Source organism: Dicentrarchus labrax, unplaced genomic scaffold (genome assembly GCF_905237075.1).
Source record: "Dicentrarchus labrax unplaced genomic scaffold, dlabrax2021, whole genome shotgun sequence".
NCBI classification, from domain to species: domain Eukaryota; kingdom Metazoa; phylum Chordata; class Actinopteri; family Moronidae; genus Dicentrarchus; species Dicentrarchus labrax.
In genome coordinates, this window is record NW_026136713.1 from 11,986,916 (window position 1) to 11,998,190 (window position 11,275).

The window sequence follows — 11,275 nt, forward strand, 5'->3', positions numbered from 1 at the left end:
AAGGTAAACCTGATTACAAGGAACTATCATGTATGGCTTTCAAAACCAAAAGCCATTTCCTGAGAGAGAGCTCAGTGCCTAAATGGCCTTACACTGAGGGATGCTTATCTGTTTCCTAAAATGGACAAGTGTCTTCATGTCCTGGGAGAAGCCACTGTCTTCTCTAACCTGGATCTCCAGGGTGGATACTGGCAGATTGCTGTGGACCCTTAAGACTTCAGACAATCTTTACAGATACACCAGGATGCTGTTTGGCCTCCGCAACGCACCTGGCCTGTTTCGAGAGCCATAGAACAGTTTCAATGAAAGATGCTTCTCATCTACTTGGTTAACATAATCATCCTGGGCAGAGGGGTTGAGGAGAACCTTGCAGTGCCTCGCTGACGTCTTCGAACACCTTCACAGCTATGGTCTAGAGCTTAAACCCAAGAAGTACCAGCTGTTGAGAGATAAAGTAATTTTCCTGGGACACATGGTCAGGGGAGAGGTCCAAACCCAGCACTGATCAAAGATGTGCAAGAGTGGCAGCCTCCTACAAACACGCAGCAGTTGCAAGCCTTTCTAGGGCTATGCAATCATTACCGTCACTTTGTGCCTAATTTTGCTGAGCTTGCTAGCCCCTTCCCTAATCTCCTCAAGAAGACAGCAGAATTCCAGTGGGGCAAACCACAGCAGGAAGCCTTCCTGCACCTCAAGGGGAGAGTGACGACTGGGCCAGTTCACCAAATCAAGCGGTCCCACACAGGGAGCCCAGCTGTAAACTTGCCAGGCTGGGGCACCTATGGGCCGGTTGCATCTTGATGTATTGGGCCCATTTCCCAGCTCATCCTCTGAACACAAATACATCCTGAGCATCATTGATCAGTTTACCAAGTGGGTCCCAGATCAAGGAGCAGAAAAAACAGCTAAGACGCTGGTCGATGACTTCACACTTTGAAGCCCCAACTAGAGCTACATACGGACCAAGGCCATAACTTTGAAAGTGCACAGTTCAAAAACATTTGCCAGCTCTTTCAGACCTCCAAGACCAGTACCACACCATACCACCCTGCTTCAAACAGACAAGAATGATTTAATTGTACACTCATTCAAATGATCTGTTGTAATGCAGATCAAAAACAGAAGAGCTGGGAAGAACACCTATCCGACAGCTGCGTATCGCAGTGCACAGCGTTCTAGCACCAGCTTCACACCCAACATGCTATGGCTGGGAAGAGAAGTCCATTAGCCAAAGGACATCTGGTTAGAGGTGGCAGAACAGAAACCCCACAGAGTATGTGCGTGACCTGGAAAAGAGCCATGGTGAGGTCCATGAGATAGCTCGCCAGCATCTTCATGCAGCTCAACAGAGACGGAAGAGGACTCATGACTTAGGAGCTCAGCAGCAAAGCTATAATGTTTGGGACCTAAGGACCAGGAGGAGGAGCCTACCTCTGAGTCAGATGAAGATGACCAAAGACCACCTACAAATTTCAAGGAGGGACGGGAAATACAGACCCCAGCTCGATATTGGGATAGCTGACTGAGTGTGAATGTGAATGACTGTGCCTGTAAGTAAGAAATATCACACAGTTCAGAAATAGTAAGAAACTGCAACAACAAGTTTAGCCTTTCTCCTTTACATACAGCATATGATGTATTTACAACAATTGATACAGAGCTTATAAGTACAATGCCCTATAATGGCTTTTTGTGATCTCTTCCATCTTTGATTAGCACACTCAAGCAATAGATGAGTGCACCTACTGTCACTAATGAGGATTAACATAGGAATGATTTAACTTAAACTTAGTGTGAGACCTCATAATCACCACTCTACTCCAATCATTTTCATCATTTGCCGATCCTCTACAACTTCTCTCAAATGAGAGGTCGTGTTTATGGTAAATCCGATGTCACGACTGACTAATCAGTTATTGAGTGTTTACTGTAAAGGGGGAGAAAGTGGAGCCCACAGAAATGTTCCATTTATCTACTAATCATTCATTATGGCTCTTCCCAGTCGGCAGGTTGTATTTACGGTGGAGAGCTGGTAACTGGTCCCTGCTGCTGTTATCGTTTCCAACAAACGAAAGGTGGGTACAAAGTCTGACAAACTTTTATGCGTGGAAATAAAACTTGTTGATAACTGCTATCTGTTTTCGTTGTGGTGTTTTAACCCGTAGGTGGGAAGTAACCTAGCTCACCTAGCTTTCAATGTCAGTCAAGAACGTGTGGTTACAGATATCTAGTATTTAGCACTCAGGGGTGTTAGGAAGCCGCAGTTTATCTGGCACATACACAAAAAATGTGTAGTAACCATAGCAACGTGTTTCCACATCTATCAATCTTATTATAGCGATACATTTTAGCTTGGAAACAGTTAGCCTAGTCCTGCCTACCATTAATACTGGAAGGGTTATGTTAAATGAACCCTCTGAAATGGTTCTAAAAAGAAGCTTTTGAGGGTGTAAAATATGTATCAACCTTTAAAGGTTCTATATAGAAGCACTTATCTTTAGTGTATAATACTACAAAGACATAAGAGGGAAGGAAAGGCTGGGATAGGATAGGATAGGATAGGATAGGAAAATATGGGATAGGATGGGATGGGATAGAATAGATTAGGAAAGAATGGGATAGGGTAGAATAGGAAAGGAAAGGATAGGATAGGATAGGACAGGATGGGGGGGATGGGATGGGATAGGATAGGATAGGATAGGATGGGATGGGATGGGATGGGATAGGAAAGGAAAGGAAAGGAAAGGAAAGGAAAGGAAAGGAAGGAAAGGAAAGGGAAAGGATGGGATGGGATGGGATGGGATAGGACAGGATAGATTAGGAAAGGATGAGATAGGATAGGATAGGATAGGATTGGATAGGATAAAGCAGGTTAGGAAACTACATCCCAAGGATGAAGTTTGTGGTGCAGAGTGAATATGATGAAGCAACCCACCAAATACATAGTTCACTCCTTTTTGTTTTGTTTTTGATTAAATAATTTTAAATAAAACAGTGTCAATCCTAGTATCCTGGTGTGCAGTGGAATATATTTTTGTTGTTTGGGGATAGGAAAGGATTAGCTTTCACGCAGGTTCACACATGAATGCCTCAGAGTTGGATGCACCAGTTTGTTTGCAACAGCACATAGACAGTCTAGATATGAGTCATTCTTCACACCTGGTTCAGTATGATAAATGCCTAAATTGATCCAAAACCTGTTATCATTACTAGTGAAGACACTAAAACAGATTATTAGACAGCAGCTATTCTAATAATTGACTCACACTGGATGATGTCAGTGCCTCCGTAGGGAAACTGGCTGAAGGATGATGTCATGGGCTCATCTCTAATCATGTCCAAGGCTCCACATTGGTGTCTGGGAACCTGATTGGATTGGCGACAAGCACAATGGATGATGTCATCCATGTCACTTGGCACTGCCCCAATTGTGCCATGGGCACTGCCTGTGTGAATGATTAACTGTGCTAAGAGCAACAGTGTTAGAGCTGATACTTAGTGACAAGGAGAAAGCCTGACGGAAGAAAGAAAAAAAGAAGAGAGCTAAACAAAATGAGAGTCTCTTTAGCTGGAGAAGTAGCCGCCTCCAGGCTATTTTTTGACCTGTTCTAGTTGGTTTTGGATCAAAGACTCCTACCTTCGATGGTGCAGGCAGCCAGAACACTCTGCTTAAAGTGCCCTGTGTGGCAGAGCGGAGGGATATTATGATAGTGAATCACGGACAGGCCCTCACAGGCACTGGCCTGCTTTATGTCAGCTGACACTCCAGCCAGAGAATACTGTGCAAGATTGGTGTTGAGCAGAGTGTGACAGACTATGAGACCCTGTTGCAGTTAGAAACATAAACAGACACTCACTGTACACTGTTTGTCTGTATCGCTGTCATTTGTCATGGGAAGTGTAGGATTGACTGAGTCTCACCTACCCCTCCTCTCTCCTAGTCGCTCACCAATCTGAGGTGACAGAGATGGAGACGGAGTGTTTCGGCAGAGAAAACCCATCTGTCACCCTGGCAACGGGAGAGGTAGGAGGGGTATTATCCAGCCGGAGACACAGCACAGGCCTGTCAATCACGCCGCCTCCTGGAGCCTCTGGTTGTGAAGTGAGAGAATGGAGAGAGGATCAATAAAAAGGTAAGGACAGACAGGAGAAGAAGTGTACAGAGACAAACTGTAAACATGGGAGAGATAAAACTGCAAGTGGTAATGGGGTAAAGGTTTTTACTCATTTATCATTAATTCAGATACACCTGGACTGTTGAATGAGTGCACTGTGTCACATGAAAGTTGCATTACTCTCTATTGCTTATGGGATCTCGTTCAGTCCCAGTCAGTGACATACTTGTCAATCCATCATTTTAAACAGCTTCACTGTTCCTTTCAAGTAAAGTCTTCAAATGCTGGTCATGTGTTCTTGGATAAATAGTATTCAGATAAAAAAAATCCCTGTTTTGTAGTGCCTTCAAATATAAAAATACAGTAGCTAGCATGTCTAGGACATTTCGATCCCTGAGTAACTCACTTTATCCTTAAGAGAAGTTATAATTCTTAAATCAGACAAATACATTGCTTGTGATTCATCAAAAACTTAAATAAAGTTATTTTGTATTTTGTAAGAAAAGATTAGGATAGAGGCATGGTTTAAGGATAAAACCTGAGAAACATAAAATGATAGAAAGTAGAATAAATAGAGCACAAGAAATGATATGAGGTGCTGTAGAAAGAAGAACGCCAGAGGCAAGCAGAAATAGCCATTTAGTATGAATATAAAAAGTTCAGCGCTCTAAATCCTGTAGCCTTCACTTATTGGTACACACCCCCATTGGGATCTTTAATGGCTTTTAGACTACAGTTTCTCTTTTACAGACCTTTAGTAAAGATAAAACATGCAGCAGTACTTCCATAATAACATCTACATGTTCTTGATGTTTATCTAGGGTCGGATCTAGAGGACTGGCATGGGATGGCAGCTGCCACACCTAAAAAATGCCTTGCCACCCCTGCTGCCATGCCAGTTTGGTGTCAAATGCTGTCAAAGATACATTTTTTAAAATAACATTTTTTAATTAACTTAATGCTCTGTTACAACCATATTTTAGACTGATAGGCTTAAGTTCAATGAAAAAAGATGTATTTCGAAATAAAACAGTTTATTGATTCCTAATGCCACCGATAGATATATATATTTCTATTCAATGCTTTACTAATGTATCACAATAATTGTTTTGAGTTGGGTCTCCAGTTTGCAGTTTTGAGTTATAATATCTCTATTTGGGGGCATTTCCAAACAAATAACAAAATATATGTGATTGTTTACAATAAAATAAGCATACATTTCTGCATCTCCTTAAAGTCTTCATGGCATCCTATGAATATTTCTCTAGATCTGATATTCTAGTGGTAGTGGTGATCCTTCTTTCATTAAGCCTTTGTCATATATCAGTGCTCTTACCCTTCTTGTTTACGAAGCCAATCTGATGCTTCAGATAACTATTAAATGGACCTTGAAGAGAAACTGTTTTGTCAACTGTTATTTCTAATGTCAAAAATTAATGCTAAAACATTAAAATAAGTTTGTGAGTATGGTAAACGACTTTATACCTGCCGAAGAATCAGCATGTTAGGATTTTCATTGTGAGCATGTTGCCATTAGAGCATTAGCATTTAGTTCAAAGCACCACTGTGCCTAAGAATAGCCTGACAGAGGCTATGTGTGTCTGTGGACACTTAGTCTTGCAAAGGAATGTTTGATTTCATTCATAATGTTGTAACTGTAAAGCATACGGAAAAGAAATTAGTAACAGCAAAATGATTGTATTAAGGAACTCTGTCTTCCTTGTTGATCTAAACCTGTAATATTTTGTAAAGAATGATCGTCACTGAGATGTGCAGTATGTACAGTGTGTGCTGTGTTGAAGCCTTGGGAGATACATGATGTCGGGACCAAAGCTGTCAACATGCATTCCTGGAGCTTCACAGTGACCTTGTATGAACCAGTCAATCCCGTATCCTTCCTCTCCATCTCAGTGTCAACATAAGACATGACACATGTCAGAAGCTGTCAGGCACAATTGTGTCAGAGCAGAGCAAATAAAACACACTTGTGCCCTGAAATCATTGTATGCACAAGCAACAGAAATGATAAATGAGGCAGTTTGACAAACGAGAGTACACATCTTCTCCCCTTAGTCGTAATAAATATTTCAGCTGACACGGCTTTGTATCGGTGCTGTTTCCACGTCTGTGTCTTTGATGCGCACAAAACGTCAAGTGAAACATCAAATAATCGATCTTTTCTCTTGAAACAGCTGTGGAACATTGCAGAAGATTCCTCAACAATACATACTTTGAACATTATTTATTATTGTTAATCTGAACTGTTGCAAGTGTCTAGGAGAACAAATAGGGGACCCTATGCCCTTGAGCAGAGAGCACATTTCCCTCTATGTTGCCATGTAATCCCCTGTGTCCTGCTGATCCCAGAATCACAGGGATTGTGGCAGAGGTATGTAGCCCATCGAGGGAGCTCTATCTTGGGCAGGCTAAACACAGACAGACCCCTTCACCCTGGGAGTCTCGCAGCAAACATGAGAAGGATTATGATCCCTGCTTGAAAACTCAGTGTGTGACTGACAGCCATGCCTACACTACATGACAATAACATCATTAATTACATCTTCTTCTATGATGGGATAGCAGGGGTAATTGCTGTGTGGGAGGATGATTCTGTGAATAGATGCTTGTCAACACAGTCTCCTCTGGTTGTTAATGACAGGTGGCAGTATGCGCAGGTGGGGAAAGAAGAAAACTCAAAATGATAAGGCTTTCTCTCAACCCACTCAGACACACATTCTATAGAGAGTTAAAGATGTCACACTGAATCACAAAGACCTCTTCTAAAAAATTGTTTGCAATCACTTTCTTCAGCTTTCATGCCATCAAACATGGGTGCATTCCTCAGTGTAAGCAACAGACACACAGACACCTTTAACAAAACTGCAGTTATTGTGACGAGTTAATACATTGTCCTCTGAAGGATACCAAGAATTTATCAACCTGTTGCTCAGGCTGATGAAAGAGAAAGGCTAAAATTCCCACTGTGTGCCCTAAGGGCCAGGACAAAAGGTTGACAATCTTTTGATGTTCTTTCTCTACATCAAACATGGGAAAGCTCTCTTTGAGCTTTTGCACCTATAAGGTACCGGTGGCTGGTATCTCACAACTCCTTGATGGCAGTCAACATGGATGGTTTCTAAGACACACACAAAAAAAAGTGCTGCCCCAGAAACCAAATATAACCTAGATTTGGGAGATGATTTGACAGGGAGAAAGTTTGGCATGTCAAGTTTTGACATGTCAGACACCAGCTTGAGCTTGATATCTATCTATACACTTGATCACATGGCTGGTTCTACTTCATGCTTAAGCTCTTTAAAATGTTCAGTTCTAATGAAATTTTTAAATGAGGATGTTTGAGAATTGTTCTCAGTTGATCTGTTTAAAGTTCCCCTTGTATACCAGCATCATCATGGAAACGGTAAATTTAAGGAAATAGCTGAAATGATCACTTCCCTGCATTCACGCAGGTGTGCCCTAACAATCGCAGGAAAGGTTCAACCAAATTCAACTCCGGCAGCTGGCGACGAGCACGACCAGACAGTTTTGCGGGATCGTGTCCGCTTGTTGTTCGGCCTAGCAGATGTTCTGTGCCTACTTAGCTTCCCACTTGCCTCTCACTGAAAAGGAATCACAAGGCATGTCAATTGCTTCTTGTCTGAAAAGAGCAAAAAAAAAAGCTGTGAACATTAGCTAATGAGGTTACTACAGAAGTCATTTGGCTTTGTACTTTTTGCTTTGTACTTTTGTACTTACAGAGCCAAGCAGTATAGGCTAACAGCATTATTTTGTGCGGTTACATGCTAACTAGAAAAAGGCTCATTCAATTCTGAGAAACCTACTCTGAAGCATTTCTGGATGCTACAGTAACATTAGCAGCCCCATGATGATTTGGGGAAGTTTACACTTCAACCCCCCCAACATCAAAAGTGAAACATAAAGTTTAAAAATATGAACAATAAACAATAAATCTCATCATCATGTTGCCTTTCCAAGTACTTTTCTATAACCTAAGCATCAAGGTAGGGTTATGACTATAACTAGTAACTAAGATGTTACTAGTTGCACTTGGTAATGATTGGATAAGTGAATCATCAGCTTCCTTCAGTATACTGTCGCTATCAGAATCTAAAAAGACTGGTCCAGTGGTGTTGAGTTGCTATGAACACCTAATGTACGCTCTCCCTGAGGTCAAAACAGTATACTCATAGCAGGGTTAAATAGTAGTATCCTGAACTTCTTGGTCTTGCTGTTGGCCTCTCAGACTTTGTCATTGTGTCTGCTCAGTCCTCACCACTTTTCAGATTTGCCTGCCAGAGGGGGGTGGGGGCCTAGCGCTAGGAGTGTCAGACAACACTCCCTTTCCTTCTCGACCACCACAAAAGAGCGCTCTTGTTTTGTCACCTCTTTCTGTTTGTTCCCCCCTTCTGAAAGGGGGGACACGGGACGGGTGGCGTACAGACTGAGCCATTCGCCCGAGGAGACTGAGAGGCGCCTGGGGAAATGAGGACTGATTGGCCAGGGTGGCAGACTAGACTTGGATCTGGCACTAACAACACTTTGGCCAGCTTGTAGCAGTGGACCAACACATGACAGACAGCAAAGGTCTCTCAACTCTTATAGAAGCAAAGCCTCCAAGAATGTGTCCTGTGAAGTCTTTGAGCTCCCTATTCATGCTTTTTAATGTAGCTATCTCTCTCCTGAATGCCTCTTCTCTTTTCTCTCTTTCCTCCCACTCATCCTCTGGCAACTAGTTATCTGTTCGTCCTGTTGTGCACACGGGCACAGAGGAAGTGTTGCTGAACAATCTCTACCAGAACATCCTTATGTTACATCGTAGGCCCTCTTCCTTGAATGTTACGACCATTTTTTTCTACATACAACAGAATTCACTAACTACACAGCACGGTGTGTTTGTAGCATTAGATTGAAAACCTAATTAGTTAAGTACAATTTATAGCCCCATTTAGTAGCGATTTATGTTTGTTACAGATGCGAAAGCAATTTCATGTTGTTTTGGTACATTTTCAGTGGCATAAATAATGAGTAGGCTCCTGGCATGTCATGTCAGGCGCTGCAGGAGAGCCAAGGAAACAGGGTTGTTAGAGAAAGACAGACAGCAAAACTTAAGAGCTACTGGAAGTCTGAGGCACAGCAGAGGAAAAAGAGAGAATAGGTCCTAGCAGAAATAACAACTCTTTACTTTTTGGGAAAAGATTTTAAGGTAATCTCCACTGCTTCCAGTTAACCACGTTGCCATATACTGTGTCTAAGCCTAACTGAAAGGAATTTGCATAGACACGTCTCTAAAAGGGCTTTATCATTGTGCTAATACAATTTGATGCTGCAGTTTCTGTGAAGACTGTATTTGTGGACACAGCATTCTCGCCTACATTGGCTGGGCATGAATTGATCTGTAACTGTCAAGTTTCAACAGCACTTCACTGGGATGTTGTTCCCTCACGCCAGGACCAAGCAACAGCTTCTGGTAAAGGCGCAATGTGAGTGTTATATACTGCATGCAAATCATTTTGAAAAAGGGGGGGGAGGGGGCAAACAAACTTTGAGTGTTAAAGTTGCCATCAGCATCTGTAACTGATACTGTTGCAACACCTCTGTATAATGCGAGTCTGTGAGGGGAGAAGAGGCGATGTGAAACATTTGAATGTGCTTGTGTCTGCTTCCTCTGCTATTCTAGAAAAGCTGTTTGGAAACTATAACAAGAGCCCTTCTCACATGTGCAGGGGCAGCACAACGCTCTGTTGTGTAATCATTAGTTGAGCCTTCTGTTCAAGTGGCTCCACACAAACGCACATGAGATAAACCAACCTAATAAATTATTTCACATATATTATGATGAGACAAGTGAAGATTAGAGAGGCAGAGCACTGTCTTCATTGACAAACTAACCTCCACAGCTCAAACATATTCTAAGTTTTCCACGTGCTTCCTCACATGCTGGCTGAGTCATTATTGTGTTTGTATGTGTGCGTGTTTGTATGTGTACTTGTATTATTCACATCTGTTCACACTGCAGTCACATTGTGGGGAATCACCCTTCCACGTGGGGAAAAACCATAGTCACCACAGTCTTAAGACTTTTGGGGTTATTTTTGTTAGTTTAGCCGTAGTTTCTATTAATTATGATTACATTGTTCACACCAAGTTAGTTGCTGAGATGTCATGAGGTCATGCAGGTTATAAACAAAGGCCTGAACTGCGGGGCAAGACTAACACCCAGGTTTTTTCCCAATCTAGCCATGAGCGTGTTCACATGTAAGGGGGCGGTGTTTGCAGCATTTGACCAATCGCAAACAAGTCTTGCATATTTTACAACCAAAGAACAAACTATAAAATGTAAAACGGACTTGGATCAACTCTGACGAGTATCTATCTCATATAAAGAAAATTGTCAGGGAAAGCCAAAGTCTCTGAACATTCTTGCCTCTTCACAATCCGTGCACTGAGCTCCACAGGATCTTCTACAAATTATGCTATTTTCCAAGATTTTCCAAACCTGCACTGGAGCAGGTCCAGTACACGACCATCGTAATCCTGAAAACCCTTTATTCATTCCCGTCATGCTTTACACAGTTTTCCTGTGAAGTGAGAGATTATTAAGTGCTTACTTTTGGTTTTACCTCCAGATAAAGTGTTTGACTAGTGCTGGCTTCTTTACATTACTGATCATCTGACCACTTATTTCTTGCAACCCTATCACAAGACAAGAATGTTGGACAGTTGCGCAAGCCCTTGGATCATGTTCAGTAAAAAAGACTTTTATTTTTACATCCAATTCCAACGTTTAAAATTCCCACTTTCCATGTTTGTGCATGTAGATTACGGGAAATGTCATATTTATGGCAGACAAATTATAGTTAAAGAAAACAATGACACATATCAGTTTTTGCCCCCAAATGAAGATATTGAAACGCAAAAACATTACATTATTATAGCACGTTAGTAAGGCACTGAATGGAAATATCTAAAGGTAGGATAATAAATCAATAAATTGTTTTATTTCCAAATCGTCAGACATTTTTCCAAATACATATCTTTTTAAATTGAACTGAAGCCTTAGATCACTTAGTCTTAAAGGTGGCATTAAGAGATCATTAAATGTTAATTTCTGTTTTTTAACACCCTATTATTTTAATTAA